The following is a 5,384-nucleotide window of genomic DNA, read 5'->3' as shown; positions in this document are numbered from 1 at the left end:
AAAGTCTCTCAAAGCCACACACCTCACACTTCACACACACAAGACACCAAAGTCTCCCAAAGCACACACCCACCTCACACACAGCACAAGTTACACACAAACAAGTCTCCCAAAGCCACACACTTCACACACACACAAAGACACCAAAGTCTCCCAAGCCACACACCTCACACTTCACACAACAAGACACAGCACCAAAGTCCCAAAGCCACACACCTCACACTTCACACACACAAGACACCAAAGTCTCCCAAAGCCACACACCTCACACTTCACACACACAAGACACCAAAGTCTCTCAAAGCCAGACACCTTACACTTCACACACACAAGACACCAAAGTCTCCCTAAGCCACACACCTCACACTTCACACACAAGACACCACTTACACTGGATGTGTAAATAACACTGGTTATTAATAGGAAATTAATATAATAAACCAAACCCACCTTAATCACCAACTATATATATGTATATATGTAAGCGTGTTGTTGCATATCGTTGGATTTTCATGCTGGGTTTTCAGATGGGTGTTGTCATTATTATTGTGGCTTAGGCAAACCTAGTAGGAAAGGTGGCATTAGTCAAATGGTAAATGTATCCGGCATTATTACCATACTTTCCATCTATGGGTAGTTAAATGCGGTAGCGTGTGAAAGCCGTTTTTTTTTCTTTTTCTTAAACACCAGCTTGTCGCCATTGGATCCACGTACGTCCACAAATGACACATCTGACGTAAAATAATGAACAATCAAAGAGATGCTTCATTTTCGGAACATTTCATAGGTTTCACATGACATTTTTGTTTCTTGCATAAGTAGCAGTAATGTATTCCTATTGCTTCGTCATCTTTTAAAAGGGGAGACTATCTTTACATGAACTTAGGTGAAATGAAACCTTATCAAACTGAAACCTGTACCATATATATCCCTAAAGGGCACTTAGGGTATAAGATCTCTCATTATCACATCCATTGCTTCAAATATGTCAAATTCGCCGTCCATCATTGTCCGCCATTAACATCGAGCAAAGGAAAACGTTGACATATCAACTGCGCTTCAAGTCAATTAGCTTCCGGTGTCACCGTTTTGACTTCCGGTGCCTGCTAGGGACTGCTCGGCTCGGTAAATTAAGGTTGGACTTTCCGGTTTTTTCCTTTTTATCTTTGATCTTATTCTTCCTATTTCCTCTATCTTCCTTTATACGTTTTATATCTCATATTATTTTTCCTTTATAATTAACCTCTTAATCCACATTTATAGCTTTATTGTCTTTGTTTATAATTCTTTCTATCTTGTATGCTTTATTCTGATCTAGAATCGTATTTGGACATTTCGTACCTGTAAAAAGGTAAAAAGACATTAGATGGTGTATCCTGGTTGACATACGCCAATAAATATCAAAATGGTGACGTACTGCTCCTGTCTGAATTTTTGGGTATTCATGTCATTTGTTGATACGTGTCTTCCGCAGTATATATCGGTGAGGTAGCATTATAACTAAGGAAATAGTTCCTAAATACTAATCAAAACAAAGCCAACCTCATTTTGATGCTCTCTCATTGAGATGGAACGATCAGTTCGCCAATTACTAGTGTATGCGTCTTCTGCAGTATGATTCAGTGATATAGCTCTAAAAAGAGTTCCGACCAACAACAAGACAACAAAACCAACTATATTCCAATCACAAAAACGAAATTGTAATCATTTCATGCATCGATGATCATAACAATTGACATCACGTGAAAGTAAATGTATATAACTTTACTCCTTTATCAAAATTGTGTATTATTCGAATCTCGCTCGATCCTTTAGTCCTAGATTGTCCTTAAGATATGTTTCCATTCTAATTTGAGAATAAATCATAAGAAGAGAAAAGCAAACGGACACTCATTGCTCAAAGCATAAAACAATTAATTCACATCATGAAAAAAGGTGAGTTTATAACAGTGTCCATTATTTGAACATGAAATGAAAATTGTCAATACCGACTTACGGCAATAGAGGATCAAAAATGATCTTTCGTTGTATATCCCTTTTTACCTACATTTGTGTATGCTTCTGACTTTCCCGTACTATGACTATTTCCTATTTCATACTTCTAGACAGTCCTCTAATTTTGTTCCCTGAAATCCACATACCTAGCCTACATGATGTTTACCAAGTCCCCACGACAGTTATCCCTATTGACGATAATGAAATCACTCCCCAAATCCCATCATACTACTTGTTACTTTCCTTCCGTCTCATTAAATGTATTTTTATTTTGCTTATTAGTAATCCCGAACTAATCAGACCACATCAGTTAAATCTACAATGGTAAGCAATATATCAGAGGACCCATGTCATGCATCATTATTGCGCTTGCTCTCGCGCGCTCGTGCGTCTTGACGATGTAACAAGGCAGGCATTAGCATAAGAAGGGTTATTATGACTAGGAATTTGACGTCTTTGACACTGTTTCATTTCTGACAGCCTCCTGTCCATGCGTGGTCATTGAATACCTGTATGCACATCTGAACGCGCACAATTGTACATCAGCATTCATTTCGAGTAGCCAATAGTGACGTCATAATCTTTACGCAGTCATGCGGAAAGTGATCCAATTAGCATACGTAACAAGGATAGAGATATCCATGTCTCCAGGGGAGATTTCGGCTCCTTTTTCATTAAGTACATTTATTGATAAAGATCTTACCATAACTTCATAATTTTCATAACAATCCTCTCCTATTCCCGCTCTGCGGCCGAAGGGAAGCTAATCAGCTCCACTAAATGTAGACCCGGAGCCGTGAACATCGGTTTCCGCATGGGAGAGTGCTTTGTTTGCCCTTTCACCAGCCTGTCATCTACCCGTGCGAGAAACGGCTGCGTTCTGATTTGAAAGCATGGTCGGAAGTAATTGTGGATTTTTTTATGTTCTGTGACTGGTAGATGGAGCATGATAAAGGGGACCTAGACATAAAAATGAAGTAGATCGAGAAGAGAATAATATATATGATATTGAAACCGGAGCTTGCCAGTTAACGCTACCTGAATTGGCTCACACACGTGGTTCAGCACCCACACCGTCAACCCGCGGTTCATTACCCTATAGACCGTTATAATAGTACTAATGTGTAGATCAATTATTGCCTTGTAATGAGGTAAAACCCATCAGTTAAGCAAACAATCCAACCGATCTGATGGGGACGCGGATATGCGTTAGAAACTGATTTATCTGTAGAGAACGCCAGCAGGTGGCGCTGTAAACTATTTTCCGTGTTATGCTTCAAGCAATATAAAGCAATAGTAGAAACTTCGTGGATACCATTATGACGTCATCATGACGTCATATTTCAATTAAGTAGACTGATAACAGGTGCCCTGCAAATATTTCCAGTTTTCAATATTTAATGTTTAAATGTTCAAATTGCAGTTTTGCTGTCAAGTTATTTTCTTTGCACTTAAATTGCATGGCATCAACAACCGTTTATGTACATTAATAATTGTAGCAAAAGTACCATGGGATTGTTTATTTCTTATTTTCTTTTTTATACATTTGCCTGCCTTATTTTCTTTCTTCTCTTTTGATGTTTATTTTTGTTACATTTCCTGCTTATTCATTGAGTTCCTTTCACGAACTATGTCAAATTTCACTCCATTTCATCACTTATGCTGTGACGTTTGCTCTTACCGTCTAAGCCATGTTATCCCTTTGTGCTGGTGCAAGATGTCACTTTTTTGTTGGCTTTAACTTCTTTCATCATGACAATTACTGTTTGGCGGGAAGCTGCGAAAAGATTATGTTATATTTAAACGAGATACCCTGGTAACATTTAACTCCAGTACGAAAAGGATAAAAACGGTATTCCTACCTTCTTTCATTTGACAAATCACTTCAAAGAGAAAACTGAATCTGCTAAAATATACTTAATAGGATATTCAATAATCTTGGCTTTGTTTCTATATTTTTCGTGATTGACGATTTTAAAAGCATTTTCCATTATAAAAGTACAGCTGATATGCCAAGTAAAGGTTTGTAAACAAACTGCAATGAAAAGGGTTGTTCACTTCGTTGTCGATTTCACTTGTGACAAGTAGACAGGTCAGATGTTCTCAGGAAACCAAACAGTTATGATGTATGGGCGTGGCTCCTCTCTGAACAGGTGCCCCTCTATTAGGGGTTTACGCTACTGACAACCGGGACCACCCGATATTCTCCCAGCCTTTTGTAACTCTCTCGGCCCTTAACAAAAAACAACCTTGCCGATTAATAGCAATTCTACGATCGGCATAAATTGAATATGTGTTATTTTAGGTCTCTTTAGAGGCTGGGAATATTAACTGAAATATATATTGATTATTATGCTCCTAATTAATCGATTTTTTAAATAAACATTGAAACAATGAAGTAATGTTAATAACCGACATACCACCGGGTTATATAGAGAATACAAGGTTTATTTTAGTGTGAGACTTAGGAAAGCCGAGAAGACGAGGCTTTGCCGAGTCATCTCGGCTTTCCGTGTCGAGCACCAAAATAAAACTTATATTGTAAGATACTAAACGTGTATTCTGTTTATCCTGCATCTATTATGACATTCAAAACGCAGACATTTGGCAGTTATTTACTTGGATTCACCTGAAGCGAGACGCATCTTTGATGCGGAGGAAAAAACCGAATGAGTGTGTACTCCTTTTTACTGTCGTGGGAAATATGTAAGCGCATTCGCAAACATTACTAGTAATTCTATTCAGTCCGTAATATCACTGAAACAATATGAAAATACTCAAAAAACAATAATTACCCATCAAATAATTTCTTTACAATACCTACCTTTGCCGTGAGCGAAGAAAAAGACAACGCCATGCGAGATTTTTGATATCGTCAAAATGACGTCATCCCGGTGAATGTGACGACAATTTTTAAGCGGGATTGAATGACGTTTTATTCACCGAAAGGTTAAAGTCCGGGGTCAAGTTAGAAAATGTTCCGTCAAATGTGGAACAAATTCACGTCATCGTATTGACGGATAAAGCACAAGTTTATCCGCCAATAGTTTTCCGTCAGTATGTGCGGTACGTGCAGGATAAAATATAAGATTCTTTCATGTGTGGATATGAAGGATAGGGATATTCCACCCGAGGGTCACAAAATGTAGTAAAATCCGAGGCTTGCCGAGGGTTTTGCAATATTTTCTGATCCCGAGGGTAGAATATCCCTATCCTTCATATCCACTTATGAAAGAGTATTTTTCTTTCATACCTCGACGTTTTATTGCAATTTTACAACTATAATATCCCGCCAATTTGAAATGAATTTGAAGAAATCTATGAAAAATTACGTGATATTTTCAAAACAAATTCCGTTGTAGGCATCTTTTATAGTAAAACCAGTGAAG

At 37.9% G+C, this 5,384-nt stretch overlaps 1 long non-coding RNA gene across 1 annotated transcript; it reads right to left on the bottom strand.

Annotated features, from left to right (window-relative positions):
* Window positions 1–3,554: 3,554 nt before the first annotated feature.
* On the bottom strand, window positions 3,555–4,864 carry LOC138319993 (uncharacterized). Its single transcript, XR_011208064.1, has 3 exons — window positions 4,820–4,864; window positions 4,054–4,228; window positions 3,555–3,772 (listed from the first exon to the last, which is right to left on the bottom strand). It is a non-coding gene; the product is annotated as an uncharacterized lncRNA (long non-coding RNA).
* Window positions 4,865–5,384: the final 520 nt, after the last annotated feature.

This window comes from Argopecten irradians, chromosome 3 (genome assembly GCF_041381155.1).
Source record: "Argopecten irradians isolate NY chromosome 3, Ai_NY, whole genome shotgun sequence".
Classification (NCBI taxonomy): Eukaryota; Metazoa; Mollusca; class Bivalvia; order Pectinida; family Pectinidae; genus Argopecten; species Argopecten irradians.
Note: the sequence above shows the minus strand (reverse complement) of the source record. Positions and strands in the feature narration are given on the sequence as shown.